At 40.9% G+C, this 18314-nt stretch overlaps 1 long non-coding RNA gene across 3 annotated transcripts in view; it reads left to right on the top strand.

The window, feature by feature from the left end:
- LOC308057083 overlaps positions 1 to 16983 on the top strand; it is a 97842-nt gene extending 80859 nt beyond the window's left edge. For 2 of the 3 annotated variants that reach the window (XR_013925112.1, XR_013925114.1), the window contains exon 3: positions 1119 to 16983. This is a non-coding gene — a long non-coding RNA (uncharacterized lncRNA). The remainder of the gene's footprint in view (positions 1 to 1118) is intronic. The other variant, XR_013925113.1, reaches the window with a different exon arrangement.
- Positions 16984 to 18314: the final 1331 nt, after the last annotated feature.

Here is an 18314-nt window from a genome sequence, read left to right as displayed (position 1 = left end):
GCTACAAGGATTGCATTGAATTTGAAACCATCTGGTTCTTTGCTACACCTCTTTGCCTGGTACAGACAAGCTCTTAAAATTCAGCAGCTGTCTCAACATATTTTCACAAACCACTTTTCCAGTCTGTTTGTCTGTCCTCACGTAGTCTGTCTAATGTGCACGGCAGCAGCTGATGAAAAGAATGGTTAAGGGCAGGAACAAAGGCATAGTTTGTCACGTGAAGCCAAGCAATTATTAAAGCTTTTGTGGATGAGGGTGACGAGCTACCTGTGTTTAAAAGAGACTTAAAAGAGTGTTAATGCTGAACCTTCAGGCAAAAAGAACTTGTTTGACAAAGATATTACCTCTAATACAATGAATAAGCAGAGATTTAACACTAAAATGCCATTGACTGAGGTCTTTGGTTTACAGAATGATATATTTTTGGTCCCATAATCCTTCTTTCAAGTTTAACAGCAACCGCAGAATGGTATTATGGAATTAAAATTAATTTGTGTTTTTCGGATCTAGTATAAAGCCAACAAATTTCTCTGCTGTCCCTTTGAGTGGGTACAGATTATATTCTATAGAAAGTACATCAGGCTTAAGGAAGTGTTGTGAATTCTGATACTTCTTCATCCTCATGCTGAAATTTGTCTTTGTATGTTGAGTTACCTGAATCCTTTTTCAACTGATTCCACTGTGAAGTGAAAGCTCTAATCATAAGACAGGGATTCAGATTCTTCAGTGAAACACTGCATGTACGGATGTTATCAGCCAAGGTGGGGGAGGATGGGTCTATCTCTATGGTGATACAATCAGCATTATTTCACTGCATTGCACTGTCAATAATCTATTGAGCAGCAGTTGTAGGCTAAGCTAAGTTGTAAGGGTTGGCAAACATTTTTAGCTCTCTGAGCAAGTGACTAAGTTTTCTGTATTTCCCTAAGTTTTAATGTGCCAGCCTCAGCAGCCAATCCCTAGTGAGCATTTCCAGCACATTGGATAGGTTGAGTATGGTCTGTGTAGGGTGATAAAGCTCCATCAAAAGAGCTACCCAGGCAAGAGGAAAAAAAACACTCTTAGGATAGATGTGAGCTTGAAGATGATTCAATGTTTTTAACTATTTTTTTTTTAAGAATCAGGAAGAAGGTTGCTTTTCTCCCTGTGAAGGTTTGGGAACATGTGAAGATGTTACAGTTGTCAGGCCAAGGGTGATGAGAAGCATCTGCATGGCAGAAGAAGGATCACAAAACAAGGCTCTATTGTAACACACAGGTCAGTTAACTTGGCAGTTGTTATCTGGGTCATTTTTAAAGCAAACAATAACTTCTCACAGGGAAAGGTGTATCTATGGTAATGTAAATTCTACACAAATGTCGTGTATATTATAAGCTATAAAAAAAATAATAATGGATGAATCTTTCAAGACCTACTCTGACTCTCCCAAATCTGCTGTCATTGCTATTAGTAGCAAACCCTTCTGGACCTCACGAAGAGGAGAAGAAGGAAATAGCTCTGCTCAGCACAGGAACTATCCATGCATCCTGCCCCTCACCAACCATTACATTGCCATTTGAAGCAGTTTTTGCAGATGGGATTTCTCCTGGCTGACAACACAGTTTCTGTGATTAATACTGCTAGGAGTCCTGCTCCACCTTGGCACCTGGCTGTCCCTACCGCTTTCGGTGCTAGCCTGCTTGCTTAAGCAGGTTCAGTTTTTCCAGCACTTTGCTGGTGGCAGCTGATGTTTTGCCTGCAGAAGTTTGAACTTTTGCTAATGGTGCTGGAGCTTGCCCTGTGTTTGCACTGACTGGAAATTTCCAGGCTGTAGATAGACCTTTGCAGGCCCCAGACAGCTGCAGCTCATAACTGTAGCTGCAGTTGTTGCTGGTCTGGCTTGTAGCTGGCAAGGAGAAGGATATTAAAATCCCATAAAGATACTATCAAATTAGAAAATACTGTACAGTGTGCTATTGTTTCTTTTAAGGATGAAGAAACCAGATGAGAAAGGACTTAAGCTCCCTTTGTGCATATATGCAGAGCGGAAAGAAATTACATTTAACTGACCCCTTGATGATAGGACTTGATATTTGACTATATTTAATCATGTATGGAAAAGACAGTTGCACTTTTCAACAGCTGCCTTTACTCTGAGCTTCAAGGGGCTAACAAAAAGATTAGGACTGAGCAGGCATTTACTCCCTTTCTCTCCCTCCCCCACAAAACCTGCATTTTTCATGACTTTTGGAGTTCCAGGGGGAAAACAAAACCGTTCTTTGCTGCTTTCAAAACTTTACTGCCATTTCAATAATGTCATGGCAGTATAGGTGGGAGCAGATGGCTGAGAAAGAAAGCAGGCCCTGCAGGTGTGAAAGCATACCCCACCAGCTTCGGGACCCCTCATCGATGGGGCTCATCTTTGGTCATCCTCCCACCCTGGAGGAAAGGTTTTGCTGACTTCCCAGGTTAGGCTCTGGATAGCAGCATGATTTTTTTATTCTGTTTTGAAGAGTTTCATCCCATTTTCAGGAAGACAACTGACCATAGCATTGCCATTGCCAATACCTGGCAAAGCTTTTAGCGGCCACAGTGCACAGAGGGCAGGAGGGGATGATTAATGGACTGAACTCCCCCCAGCCCATAAAGGAGGCTCTTTCTGAATGGGGTCACATCCTGGTGTCAGAGTGCTCTGATCTGCCCAGATGTGCCAAAACTCGGCAGGATGTTTGGGATGTGGTGAGTGTAGGGACTCACTTTCCAATCTAAACATGCTGGGGGATAATTTCTGATTTCAATTTGAGCTTTCTGTTCCTGATAATTCCCCCAAACATGTCTTCACTTCAGAATGTGCCTGACAGATTTAGAAATACAAAAGAAAATTTGGGGTATAAACTTTAGCAGAATATGTTTGATGCTACTATCAGTATTTTAATTAAAATGTAAATTAAATAATTACTTCTCTTGTCCTGTTTTAACAGTAACCTTCAAGATGCATTAAATATAACTGAATGCTAGCATTTAAAATTACTAAAATTTAAAACTAGTCTTCTGGAGGGGAAAAAGGTAGAGTGCTCTAACAACTGCTTCCATACTTTGCACATGTGAAGGCATTAATTTTAAATGTCCAGATCAGAAGGTGTTGTATGACATGACCCACTATTAATGAAAATCACCTTTCTGAAAACAGGTTATTGAAAGTATTAGTCTAGGCATTTAAGAATCCAGCTTAATAAGGAGATGCAATTTACACAACACCTAAACTGCAAATGCAAGGAATGGTGTCTGGTTTCACTTGCTAGGTGCACGTGTCATTCATGTTAATGTTAACAGTAATTGTGCGTGGGGAGTATCCCTTTTAATTTTAAGCTTCAAAATGAGGAAAAGGAAGGAAGCAGCTCAAATTCCTTTCCCACAGTAATACTGAGAAGGCCCAATGCTTAGTGAAATGGAGCAGCCAGCCTGTCAGCCTTACGTCCTCTAGGTAAAGCTATAGCACGTTCAGGCTCCAGTTCTTGCTGGAACTCACAGACTTGCTGTATTGCAAGCATTAAATCAGTGTGCCATTTGTTAAATTAGTTAAATGCTATTATTTAAATGATCAGTGAGAACATTCGTCTACACACATGGGTTATTCAGAGACACAACATCACTTATTCCGATTACAACTGGGAATGCTTACTGTGTAAAGGCATAGGCACAAGACATTTTGCTCCTTTGATAAATAAACTTTCTGATGTAACTAGTGCTCATAGTTATGCATGGAAAACAGATGCAGTTGCCTACTTCACATCCATGTAGATACTGATATGCAGTGAAATGACTTGATATGAAAAGTGTGGTCAAGAAGCCTCCCAGTGATACTCCCATGCAAATATTTTTGTGCATATCTACATGTATTCAGATGCACACTGGCATTTTGTTCCAGATTCTGTAATTACTTTTGTGATTAGGTTTTTGTGTAAACCACAACTCGGTCTTCAAACTTTCAGAAATGCACTTTCATTTATACTTTTATAATTATGAGATTTTCATAGTTGTAAATAAAGTTCAGGGAGATTAGGAATAAAGGAACATTTAATGATCTTAAAACAAACTGGCAAAATGATACTGGTTAAAGAAATATCTTTTGACAGCAATGCATATTTCAGTTCTGGTGCTCATTATCACAGGAAGTTCTTGAGGCCAGAAGCATGCCAAGACCATTTAAAAAGACTGGATATTAATGCAGATAAAAAATACCCCAAATGGTCATAGTTCATTGTTGCCAAAATATTGGAAGAGTGTTTGACCTCATGTTACCCAGCTTAAAACAGTCTTTCTTGTAAGAGCAGAAGGTGGGGCCTGTGTCAAAAAGATGCAATCTAAAGCTAACCATGTCTGGTTGCTTTCCACATTATCTGCTAGGAAAACACGTTTGTTCTCGTTTGAACAGCTTCCCTGACTGCCCCTATAATTTTGCTTTTCCTGCTGCTTTTCCTTCAAACACAGAAATTCTGTTCCTGAAGGAAAGACCTTTCCAAAGATAAGCAATAAAGGATATTGTTATCAGTTTCATCAAATGCTCCACCACAATGCATTGTGAAATGCAAGTTTATTTTGGTAATGCATTGGAAGCTTACTGAGTTTCTATTTATGCAGAACCTAAATAAATCAGTCGTGAAAGTAAATGTTTAGAGCCAAGAAAAAGGCTTTTTTGTTGTTGTTGTTTTTTGTTGAGAACATCTTTTTAAATCTGCAGAATTTTTAATAAACTCGAATAAAGATGAACAACCCGTGTTTAGAGCCAGGTCCAAATACTAGTTCCAGTCCAGGTAATTTTGGAAGGGAGGAAAAAACATTCAAAACACTTCAGTTTAGAGCCCAAACCTGATAACTGATCATATATCTAAACTTAGTTTCCCTCTAGGGCTGGCAGGAAGAAACAGGTGCTGTGAGTAGTCAGATGACAAGGGCCTGGCTAAAAACTTAACAAGCTTCGAGGGTAGTGAGGTGTGGTGGCGAGACCTTGCTTGCTGCCTTCTCCCTTCAGTGCATGCTAACCTAAATAAAACATTCCCACATATGGTTCACAGGAGAGAAAAAAAAAGGTTACCCTTGCCTCTCCAGGACTGTCCCTGGGGTCTTCTCCCGAAAGGGAGAAGCTCAAAGGACTTTAGGGGAGCGTGAGGACTGTTTTGCTTCCCATTTGCAAGCATCAGGGCTGCTTGTGGAATATTCTCAACAGTTTTGCAGATCAGTTCACTCAAAATTTGTCCAAGCTGTGTATAAGCCATATGAAATTATGTAAATCTCACCAAATCACACTAGAGCACCATTTTTCCATGCTGATGGAAGCACAATGAAAAACAGAGACAGGTACAGCTATTTGGTGAACGATTTTTTTCTGTGGTGAATAGCCGTATTCCCTGAGTAATGCTTTCAGTGAAAAATACACAACTAGATCTATAACTTTTAATGACTGATCTCTGCTGTCATGCTAATGTTTATTTTACATATTTTTTCCTGCCCTCTTCATCACACAGAATTTTTCTTGCAAGCAAAAGGATGACGGATGCGCTTGGTCTGGGAATATCCAAAAGGCAAAAAGGTATCCCCAACTCAGCAGAATTAAAAACAAGAAAAAACCTTCCTGAAATTCCAGGAGTTCAGTCAAAATTTAATTGCCATCCCTAAAACTTCCTTTATTTTTCTCACCTTTCTTTCATGTTGCTCCTAGACATTTGTTTAGATCCAGGAGGTCAGTCTCTGGCGAACAGAAATTCCCAGCGTTAGCAGCTCTATCTTTGTTGGAGTTCTTACATTTCTGTATTCACAAATTAATCCTAGTCTTGGTTTAAAAAATGAACTTTCTCATTTCTGTCCACATGACTGAACGAGAACACAGAGGAACAAAAAATTGCCCATAGATTTTATGGTTTCCATCTCTGGTTTTGATCCTAGAAGGCTGCAGTTATTCTTGCATCATGCTATTCACGTGACGATCTAAAACACAACCCAAATATATGTGAACCCATGGGTAAGTATTGCACGCCAAGGGCTGTGTGATCACAGCCTGTTGTAAGCACAGCAAGTGGAGAAAGCAGAAACATTGCTGTCTGAGGTGGAGTCTCCCTGGCATTTCTTGTTTTCTGGAAGCAGCCTCCTCTGATCTGCTATTTCATGGGGCAGCAGGGCTAAAGGACAGACCCTTTCTGCAGTGGAATGCCTTGGAGGCTCAAAGAAAGCATCAAAAAGCACCAGAATCGATTCAGCTTTCATGTGGGCGGCTGCAGTCTTAGACCAGAGCACATCACACGGTGGAGGATGGGTAGTGCCACCTGCATCCACACAAGCTGAGCACTGCTAGTTGTTTTTGCTGATAAATGAGGCTTTTGAGTCATTTTACTGCTGTTGCTTCCCATCTCAGGTATCAACATGTGGCCTGGATATCTTGCTGCCGTGAGAAAGGCTGCAAAGCTGCAGGGTCATGTTGCTGCTGTGTGCTAGGATCACTAGAAAAAACATGATGTCATTATAAAATAAGACATGACACTAAAATATGAGGCTATGAAAGCCTGTCATTTGCAGGGCTGTAATACACACTAATGCAGTGAAAGGGAGAGCAACTTAGATGGTATGATGATAATATGCACTTACCATATTTCTCTGGGCCGGAAAGAGACCACAACTCTTTATTTAGACAAGGGATAATAAACATCTTTGAGAGTGACTATGAAAGAAACTTTAGCTTGAGATGTCAAGTAGTCCAGCGTGCAGCAGAAAACTGCCAACATCTGCTGAGGTGTCGTGTTTTCTTGTGCGAAAATATAACTCAGATGTAGCAGCAATCTTTGCACAAGTCACACCACTTCAGCGGAAAAACACCACCTAACGTAGCACATTGTCTGTTTACTTAAAACAAAATTAGGAACTAAGAATGTATTATTCATGGTCTTTAGTGTATCCAGAGTGTCTTGTGTGTTTCTTCAACTGCTATAAATACAGATTCAGCTTGCCACACACAGAGCACTTCATCTGAATCTTGTCAAATGAGTACATTATTTACATTTCATCCCATATTAAAATGTGGCTTTCTCTTTTGTGTTTTTAAGTGCTGCAGCAATGCCACACCAATGCAAGGGTGGATTCCTAGTGCTGTGGTCCAGATCCTTTCCTGACTACTATGCTGTCAAATGGGAATGCCTCCCTTCTTATCACAAGTGGCATCTTTCCATGGACTTTCCTTCCTCAAAACGAAAATCAGGATCAATCTTTTCTTTAAAATATCAGGATGTCAACCTGAATCAGCTAACCAAGTTTCCCCGTTCGTCTTCTCTTCTGCCTGCACTCCCCTTTTTCTGCATGAGCAGTCACTTAAAGTCATGCATGTAATTATCTGACAGTTACTTCAATAATACAAAAGTAAATTAAGTAATCCTTCTCCCTTTTTGTGAGTGGAATCTTGTGTTGAGTCTATGGCTCCTTCCAGGAGTGTGGAGCATAGATATTACTACCATTTTTAGCTGCACTTGGTGACTTTTATTCCTTTTCACAGATACACAAAATGCAAAAGACTGTTTGCTTCCATCTCTTTTTATTTTTTTTTCCAAGTGTAAACTAAACAACTCCTTTTACATCTCTTGCTGGTTAGCAGCCAATGTAAATGCTTATGCTAGGAGAACAAGCCCATTTCCTGCCGTTAAGGCTTTTTTGTTTATCCTAGGGCTACTCACTGCCACCGCCTGCCCCTGACAGACTATTAACCCCTGTTTCTAGCAGTCATACCAGATGTGGGTTTCTTAAGCAAATTATTGGTTATTTCACCACATGTCGTTTTTGCAGTTAAGTGTTTCCAGCCTCTCAGAACATTCCACAGAAATAACATCACATTTTCCTCCAACCTGTTAATTAGCATAATTATTTATCAGCCTGAAAACCACAGCTTGGATTTGTTAAGTAGCAGACTGATATGCACTGGACAGTGGCTCAAGAGACTTGAAAGAGTGATGAGAGGAGAGAGGCTGTGGAAGTTTGACTGAGAGGCTGTGGGAAGGCATGCTGTTTGCATTTCCCCCCACCACCTTCTCTGAAGACCCCTGAGCTGATAAGACACATCCCTTTTTCATGCTGCAGTCAGAGGGGGTTTCAGAGTTACTTGTCTGCCAGGATCTACCCAGCTGTAACAGGGAGATCTGGCTCCAGATGATCACCCCCAAGAAGAGGTGAAATGAGAAATACACACTCTCTGTTATCCCTGGCAAATAGTCCAGTCCTCCCTTTGCATCAGTTTGCTCTTTGTCCACACACCTAATCTCCCTCATTGAAAGGAAGCACAAGATTGCAACATTTATGAGGCTTCTAAGATCTAATTTCTTCAGTCAGCACATGAGATAACCAAAAGGGTCTTTGTCCAGCATTGGGCATGCAACGTTCATCCTCAGGTGAAAAACCATAGCACCTTGAAGAATACGTTGCAAGCAACAGGTCCAGACTACTCATTAGACAGCAATAATAGATGAAATACATAATTGGTTAATACATTCGAAATGCTCAGGTGACTCCATTTTTCAACCTAGAAATGCAGATGTAGAAGGTTTGTCTTGGCCCTGAGCAGAGTAAGCCTCTCTTGCCCCTGGGCCCCATGTGAGTCTAGTGCTAGAATTGTTTGTGTAGGTCCCTGTATGAGGTGGATTGCACCCAACTTTTGAAAGGCTAGGCACCGTAATTTTATACCTGAATGTGTCTAGGCTGCTTCTATACCTGCAGCAAGTCCTGTACTTCTGCCAGCAGCTATACTGTGGTTTATGTGTACCTGGTAATTAATTGGATTTCATGTAAAAATTAATAGTAGCAGTATGGAACAGGGATGGATATGTTTCTGAGTGGCTGCATTCGAGCTTAGAGCTGCACTGGAATTTTTTTTTTTTAAGAATTTTTTTTTTTTTAGTTAGACTTCAGAAAAACGTAACTTGGACAAATGAACTAGAATGTCCTGTGACCACAGTTCAAACATGCTGGGTTTCCTAAAATATGGTCAGGATATCCAATTATATTCCCAAATCTTCCAGTTCATTTGCAAGCCAATAGACACAATAGGAATTATTCAAGACTAGAAAGCCATACAGGGCAGTGATCTCCTAAGAAGCCCCTTTGTTTCAGAATTGCTAAGGATGCAGCAAACAGGTTGGTGGCTCTCTGGTATACCCCAAATAAATGTCACAGCACAGCGTGGATCAGTTGTCCACATGACACATCAGTTGTCATTATTTACCTATAAGACTTTAAAGCATAGTGCCTTAAAATGCTCTGCTTAATAAATGAGCAGACACCACTTCATTTACTTCAGGGACTGTGCGCATTAATGACAGCAGTTAATTGGCATGTTCCAAAATTGGTTTTGTTAGTATCCATCATTTGAGGTAAAGTAATCTGGGAAAACTCTATTGGAAGTTTCATGTCTTCATGAAACAGAAGGAGCTGTGCTTGCTAGTGTTGTATCTGCAGTTGTTTTTGCTTTGTCGTGTTAGTTCCTGTAGCGGCAGGCCAGATGGCAGCAGGCTGACATGAGTCTGAATAAGCGGGCAAAGAAACACGTGGTCCTATGAATGAAGAGCGCAAGGCCTGTTTCGCCAGGTGCTCGGAGAGGTGCTTGATACAGTAAAACATAATGGCAGACTGACTTTTTAAGTGAGCAGCATGGGATCTTCTTTGTTGCTCAAGTGAATCACACCACAAATAGAAATGGTTCAACATAGATATCTTGGTGAAACACATTCAGGTCTTAATGTAAGACTTGTAGGTACTGAGTTTGGGCTCATGGAGCAAATGTAAGAATGTGTATCTCCAAATGTTGAGAGAGGTGCCTTAAGGAGACTGGAGAGAAGTGAAAAATCTTACCAAATTGAGAATCTACTGGCCTTCAGTAACTGTGTTTCTCAGGTGTTCACTCATGCCTGTTTTTAAAGGAATCAGAGGTGTTTAAAAAATGGTTATAACTTTTTACTGACTTGGATGAGAAGGCGATGTCTGTCAACAAACAAGAAAGATCATATATACAATGTTCATAGAAGCCAGCTTCAAATTATTCACCAAATTCTCTTCCACTGCTGACATTCATTCACTCTGTTGTTATTTAATATATTTTTTCCTCCTGCATGACAAAAAAAGATGATTCTTCCTTAAATACCTTTGTTGTTGTCACTAATTGTTCACTCACATTCTGTTAACCATCATAGGAAGGTAAGGGTCTCAGTGGGAACACATTCATTTAGGGACAAATTGATGACAGTTCCTCTTTTCGCTGTTTCTAGAATGACACACATGGGCCACATTTTCTCACAGGAAGGAAGAAGTATTGATTTAAGCTGAGTGCACAAATACCTGCAGAAACATAAATTTCTCTGGATCAATGGCTAAACCCAATAAACTCTAAAGAAAAATCCTACTGATTTCAAATGAAACTAGTTGTGACAGAAAATGAATTTTCAGTAAATTCATGACAGCTTTGGGCTCTGCCAGATCCCCTTGCCAGAATTCCCCAGATCAAGCAATGCATGTTCTGCAATTGCATCTGCAGTGACTCACATGTACCAATGGATATCTGGAGCCCAGATGTTATGTGAAAGGGTGAAAATATCACACTGGCTCAGGGTTATTCTTTCACATTGCTCCCTTGATGATTCCTGCTCCCCTCCCCCCCACAATGTAATTTAAAGAGAGAATTGCTGATAAGGTTTCCACATTTCTTCTTAGGAATCTGTGGCATTCACTTGTAGCAGCAATAAATAGGTCCTTTAATGCCATCAGCAGCTTAAAAGAGTTTTGAATGCATACTGGAGTTTGATCTCTTAACCATTTTTTCTCATTTCCAATTAGGCCACTTGTCCTGCATAACTTTCAGGTTTTCTCATGATAATTAACTGGATGATTCAGTAACACGAGGTGCTATCAAGGCAAGATCAAAACATGTGTTTTGTTATACTAGACAGGTAAATACATGCCCCCTTTAGTGACATTGGTGGTAATAGCTCATCCAATTTACCCTTTCTCCCCTTGAAGACATTCTATTCCTTCACTTAGACTTAGCTTACTCAGGGGCTAGATCGGGAAGGATCATGTAGTCAATACAGTCAATTTTCCTATAGGCTTGCAGTGGAAATTCTTTCCAGAAGCTCCAAGCATCAGGATGGGACAGGTAAGATCAAATTTTCAAGCTTCATTTACATTTACAAAGTCAACAGCTTCTGAAGTTGGGAGTGAGGGTAAGCGCTTTGTGTGTCCTCAGCTCTGTTACTCTAGCTTGGAATTCTTTTTATGGTTTTCCCAATGTAAACATACTTTCATACTCCTTACTTGCTGGCAAGAGCATCATTTTACACCCCTGAATTATCCATTGCCATCCTGAGCAGTCATTAGATGACTGCTACATGATGGAGGGCAAAACGCGCTTCTAGAAGAGGCAATGCAGAGCTAGCCTGGTCACTCATCTCATTTGAAAGTTTTCATCAAGGCATTTCACTCCCCACCCTGCCCGGGTTTCCCACATCTCTCTTGTCACTCAGGTTTTGTCTCAAGCCAGCAGGAAGCTGAGCCAGTGTGGGGTGCGAGCGGCTGGAAAGCTTATAAGCATGCAGGGGAAGGGAGACCAGACCTTGGAGAGATAGCAGAAGGAAGCATGCCACCTGCTCACGCCACTGCCTCCCACAGACAGGGAAAGAGAAACTTCAAGTTGTAAAGTGGCAGAAAGCTGGAGGACGAGAAGCAAGATTCAGGCAGCAGCCTCCTACCTGCATCCCCGAGTTCACCCTCAGTCCTGACTCCGGAAGCACGCCGAGAGGCTCAGCTGTCACAGATGAACCCCTCTAGCTGCCTTCTGCCCTTCACAAGGACACTAGCAACAAGCCACTCTAACAAGCACTAAGCCCAGACAAGCACCCAGGAACTGCCTGTAAAACACTTCCCAGAGAGAGGGCTTGGGCTGTGTTTTGTAGTTACCACCTGACGTGGCTCTGATCATACACCCCCATCAGGTGGCCTGTAAACTCAATTCACCTGAGCAGATAGCAGAATCTGACACAGTTTTAGCCAGTCTTTCTTCCATAATGACATATTCCTAGCTGTTTTATTATATCTTGCATTTTATCTTTGCATGAAAAACAGTTGAAGGCTTTTTTTTCCCCAAGAAAAACTTACAGCCCTGGTATTATTACCCATCATGGGTACAAAGCTCTCTAGCATTATGGTTTTTATTATACTCAAATAAAATAATAAAACATTAATAATGTTTGTTATTTAAGATTAGTTAAGTGAAAACTGGTTTTCACTGCTCTATTTCAGTCAGAGGGGTTCATTAACTCTAATTCTCTTTCTCTTTACTTCTCCACACTGACCAAACATGGGTTTTTTTACAAAATTTTTAAACCATACTCCAGAAATTTCTTCTTTAACACCTTTCAAAACTGGTAGAAAAGTTTTTAATTTGATTTTAAATTCTGCCACTCAGATGCCTCCTTTTTTGAGGGGGAGATTTTTTTTTTTGTGGACTTTAGAAAGCTGGAAGCTAAAGCAAGTTTAAAATAGACACTCAACAGAACAGCAGCTGGTGGCCACCCTAAACATGCCTTGAGTCCTGTTGTTCCAGTAAGTTGTTTGACTAGTAGGGCTGAAAAGTTTGGAGGAGCCACTGTGTTATTTGATACAGTACAAATAACCTTCCTAATTAATATTCTAGTTATTTGTGAAAGCTCCTAAAACATAGTTCATAATATTTAACTCTTCTTTCTCTCTGAGAAATTGGACAGGCAGCCTAAGAAGCCTCCAGCAGGCTGGGGGAGCCAGTGAAGCCAGCTCCCTGGGATGCCCATGCCAGCCAGGCACCGTGCCACTAACCCAGCCTTGATGGTAATGCTGCCAGTGGAGAACCAGGCGTGTTGGCCCTAACTCCCATGGGCTGGCTTGTCTTGGTTTCACCCTGACCCTCGAAGTTATTCAAATTTATTTTTCATGTGTATATGTGCCTAATTCACCATAGGTCTGAATCTCTGCTGGAATGGTGGAGCACAGCAAAACTGCAGCAACTGTAATGAAAAACAGTGGTTGCACATACCAGTTTGCGGCTGGTGCAGGCACTCCAGCCGCATGTCCGGGCAGCTGTGCCAGGTCCTTCACTGGACATGCCAGGGGCTATGTTCCATGTCCTGGCACCCAGTCAAATACTTTCCCAGGGGTTTTGCAGCTGAAGTAAGTGCTTTGCTCTTGGTAAACCTGGACTGCTGCTCAGTTAAAGTTGCCAGCAGTTTTCAAACTGGTGTTTGTCTGCAAGATCTCAAGTGAGATCTCACTTCTAATATTCTTCTACATTTGTTTCTGCAGCACCTTCCCAGTGGGTGAGAGCAAACTGGCAAGGCTGGATGTGTTATGTGCCCTGGCTATCAGTGTGCAGGAATCTTAACGACAAGGGTAATAATTTATTTGTGAGCCGACAGAGACCTGATTTTAGCATTGCACAACACCTTCCAATGTATCCAGGCAAGCAGCAACTAAATTGTATAAATCCCTGTTTTGAAATTCAGATCTACAGAGGCTTAAAGAAATAAAGAAAACAGATACAGTCATGAGCATGGTTGTACAGCTACTGCTTTTGTGATCATTTGACATTTGCAAATTCTGCACCACTCAGCCATCATCAGGGCCTGTAAAACAGTGTGAAAAATTTCCTTCTGTGATACTTATCATCACAGACATGTACCAAAATAACTGTGTCAGTCAGGGTATGGGGAGGTGCCATGTCAGGGTGCAAGCTCTGACTGGCAGCACTTTTCTGGTCAAAGCCCTTAGGGGTAGATGCGGTTATGCCAGCAGACTGATGCTTCTGCCAGGTCTGTTCCTTTACTTAAAGTATGTTTTTGCCAATTATTTACAGGCATAGTAGTTGTCTCTATGTTGGGCATGATTTAGTATACTTCTGCCCATGCTGGTAATGAATTCCTAATGTCATTCCAGCGTTTGCTGTAGACCTGTGAAGTTACAGTAGTGAGGGTTCCGAGTGACACTTAAGACTGGGGCATTCTTATCTATAAGGTCATCTGTATTTATCTTACTATATATATAATATATATTATACTATGGGTTTTTTTTCTGGCCAAACCCAGGAAGTATAGCTCAGACAACGACAGTAAAAAACTACTCAGGCTGAGAAGCATGGCTTTGCTCTGTTATGTCATGGCTCTGTATTGAGAGATCTAGAAGAAACTGAACATGTGCATGGTATATTGCCAAAAAGCATTCCAGTGAAAGCTAGCTGGGTAAGGTGAATCTCTGGAGCAACAGTTTCCTGATATCGGTCTGTAGACCCGTGGTAGTCTACAGACCTGTAGTACATGATCGGAGGGGTATTATCATCTTTGTAGCATTTCAATTCAAAGCTGATAAAGGTTAATGTAAAGAGACCTCCTTAGACTAAACATCAGGATCATTTTGATCTTCTTCATCCGAAGTGTCACAAAACAGGCTTCATTTTGTAACCATACTTAGAAGAATGGCTGAGTGACCCAAAAATGCCACAGTAACATGTCACCTTATCAACCCTGGTGCTGCGACATGAAGTATTCAGGCATTTTGTATTATTGGTGAAGATTTCAAAATCATATTTTTATGACCCATGTGAAGAAAATACAGAGTCTTATAAATAGTGATAAGTCGCACCTACAGGTTGGGAATTTTCACACCTCTGCTTTGATTTATTTTAGCCATAGTACTCATGACAAGACCATACACTTACACAGGAACTGATGAGAAATCTCATCTGAAATGTGTTAGGCCTCTTAATCTTCTCCACAGAATTTCAGAAGCTCTGTTGCTAGCCAAATCTAGATAGTACAAAAGAAATGCAGATAAGACACAAGTTCGCTGTAGCCAGTTGCAATGGCATTACTTTGATTTTGGGGTTGGATCAGGGTTGGTTCTTACAGCTTTCTGAATAGCTTAAGGGCTAATAGGGTATTTGACACTACTCCACACAAAGATGCAAGAACAAAACCAGTTTCCCCTGCAAAGAGCAATTTCATGACATTTCCAACCAGAATCCTAAGGAAAGTATAACCTTATTGGCCAAAGACTAGAGACACGAGAGACTTCTGCCAGAAAAAAATAATGAAAAAAAGAAAAAGCTTTTCAGTTCAATCATAGGTCTAAACTCATCTGAAGCTGATGTAATTAAGATATAAAGAATCACTAACAGAGGCTGGAACTAAAGCAATGATTAACTCCACCTATTGAATAAGCTCAATAAGACGTAGCAAGCTTTCCAAGACACCTGGGATGTAACAATAGACAAGAGAAGTGGGGTAAGGGAGCATTGCATTCAAAACCATACAGCACAGAGAACAAATGAAGTTACAGAAGAACAAGTAGTGTGCATGTTCCCCAAGAAAGTTCAGATGAAGTTCACCAACTTGTCAACCACCAGAGGTCTTGAAAGACCACAGGAGCGACCCCCAGGAGCAACGTGTGTGTGTACGCAAGTGTCTTATGCGTATGTAAATATCTCAGGGAAATAGTGTAATAGGTATTAGATTTCAGGGAAATATGATGAATATGTATGTTTTGTTGTAATAAATTGAGGAACACTGGTCAGATAGGTGTGCATGATTTGAGATGCTAATCTCTGTGTACCCAGCGCTGCAAGAAAGAATGCCTGCATTCTAAACTTACAAAAAATGAAGTCTAGAATGTTTTCTTTTTGCCAGCATTTTTGTATCAAAGTTCAGAAATCCTTTAGAAAATTTGTGGTGTATCTGGGCAAGCCAGAAAAAAGTGACACTTAGATTTTAGGAGATGGTAAAGAGGCTTTGTATTTTTTAAAGGAGTGGTATAACTATCTCTGCTATCTTTTTTACTGTACAGTAATATTTTCTAGGATAAACACATCTGTAATGCTTAATTACATTTTCTTACAAACACAAAATGGGCCAAATTCTGCATCTGGCTGTGCTGGGGTGAATTCAGAGCAAAGTCTGTAAACTCAGTAGAATAGCCTATAAAATCAGCTGAATTGATTCAGATTTGCCTCCTGGTAATTTAAGAGCAGAGACTGAGCACAGTTGTCTCCGATCTATGCAGTGACAGTGTGGAAAAATGGGAAAACAAAGTGTTGCCAAATCAATGGAATGACTCAGGAAATTGCCATTGAATTACGGTCCTCCAAGCAGGCTACTCACTGCACAAGACATTCTCTCTAGACCTGCATCAAGACAGAAATAGCATTTTTGCTTGAATTCTTGCAATGACCTCAATGTTAAATCAGGTTTCTGAGGGTAGAAATCCAGCATATTTCTTGAGGTCATTTTTTCTGTAGGAATTGGACAGCCTCTGCCTTGTGTATACTTTTTTTTTTGAACTTTCATGTATTTTCAGGAAGTGATATCATATGAACATGCTGGTAAAATTAGCCTGAGGCTGTTACTCCATTTACATACAACAAAAGAAATCTTTGTCACTAATTACTTGCAAACTTATTATTGGTCCCTTGTAACTGCATAGCCAATAATTACAGCAGAAAAAACAATAATTTATGTAGTTATGACTAAATACCAGTACAATCCTCATATTATTAATAATCACTGTAATAAAGCTGGCTTATTGTTCTAGGACTAAAAGGTCCCAGTATATACTTGATGCTTATGTTAACTGGAGCTGTGTTTCAGCTTAATATCATTTCTGGGAATACTGAGATAATAAAAATTACTGGCTTTCATATGATACACATATGCCAGAAGGGACTTTCTCTGGTTTTCAGGCCATCTCATTAGTAAAGCTGGCCTCTTCAAAAAGGACTCCAAAAGCAAACTTTTTAAACAAATCTCAGTGCCTGTGCTTATTTTTTTCTACAGCGAACTTTCACCAGGCACATACAGTGTATCACCACCTTCTTCCTCGATGGTGTGCAGTGGTTTCGTATTACAGAGCAGTGCAAATGAGGTTACTTTGGAATGTGTATATGCTATGTGCGAGACAAACAATGTTTGTTAAAAAAAAGTTTGCTTGCTTGTGGAACTTCAGACTCTGAGCTTGAACTTTGTGCTTACCTATCTCTTCTTCTGCAGCACTGGGACGTTTTCTGTAGTCGATAAACCCAATTTAGGTAAATTCAACCCTACACTGAAATTTTCTCCAAATCCACCAGGCAAATCTAGATTTATTTTTTGGGAAAGGAAACATGATTTAATCTATACTTGCCCCGCTTTGCAATGCTCAGACAGGACCAACGGTGAGTACGGTAGCGCAGAGCAACTTTCCCAGAGGGGTCAGTCCCTTAGCACGCCTACCCAGGCACTAAAGCTTTTCCCATGCCCAGAAGCGGCTCCCTGGTCTCCCAAGCACAAAAGGTACTGGGAGTTGGGCAGCCCCCAGCTGTGGTGCCCACCAAAAGCTCACAACAGAGACAGCAGGCAGCTCCTGCAAATGGAGATGAGCCTTGTGCAGCTTCAGTCACTCACCTTCACTGAGTGCCTAATAGGATCCCCAAGATACAACACTATCTAATGGCTTGGGCACAAGCCCACCACTCCATGCTTGCTTAATTTTAAATTTTCCTGCTGCCACCATGTTGGGGTATGGCAACGTTGCTAAACTGTCTCTGTTGGTTCTTTCCCAGGTGAAGTTATGCGTAATAGCATACTTGTATCAGCTTGAGAAGGAGGCATACAGAGAAGAAACCTGTCATTTCTTAATGACACTGGAGAAAGCATGAAAATGAGATAAAGTTTAATTCTGCCTGTGTTTTGCCACTTCACTGCAGCCAGGAGTTCTCTTTGAATGTCTCCCCACATGATTCACCATGAGGTAACTTGCAGGCAGAGACATGGCAGGAATAACGTCTGCAAAGCTCCTCACTGAGACGGCTGTGGAAGCAGCTCTCAGAATAAGCAATCCGACCCTGGGAAGGCTTTTCCTTCCTGACAGATCCATACCAACTGGGGACATAGGAGACGCATGCCTGGACGCAGCCATGTGCATGTTAGGGTGGAAGCTGGACTAGACTACATTACTATAACACTGCTATAACTTCAAGGAAAAGTGACTTAATTACAGCTGCAAGATAGCTACATATTCTGGCTGAAACAAGAACAGTATATGTCATTTGCTGAAAATACACCAGTTAGCTTTTCCCTTTTCCCCACGCCACCCACTTCAGTAGCATGAATCAACATGCACACAACAGAGGTTTGCCTGACAAAGCTTATTCAAAGTAGAGTATTCAGGCTGGAATATCAAGTCAATCAGGAGAATGTTACTGTCTCGCTATTCTTACATGGTTTCAGCACTTTCATTTAGGTCCCCTCCAAAACATTCTC

The sequence above is a fragment of the Falco punctatus genome, assembly GCF_963210335.1.
Source record: "Falco punctatus genome assembly, chromosome: Z".
In the NCBI taxonomy this organism is placed as follows: domain Eukaryota; kingdom Metazoa; phylum Chordata; class Aves; order Falconiformes; family Falconidae; genus Falco; species Falco punctatus.
Note: the sequence above shows the minus strand (reverse complement) of the source record. Positions and strands in the feature narration are given on the sequence as shown.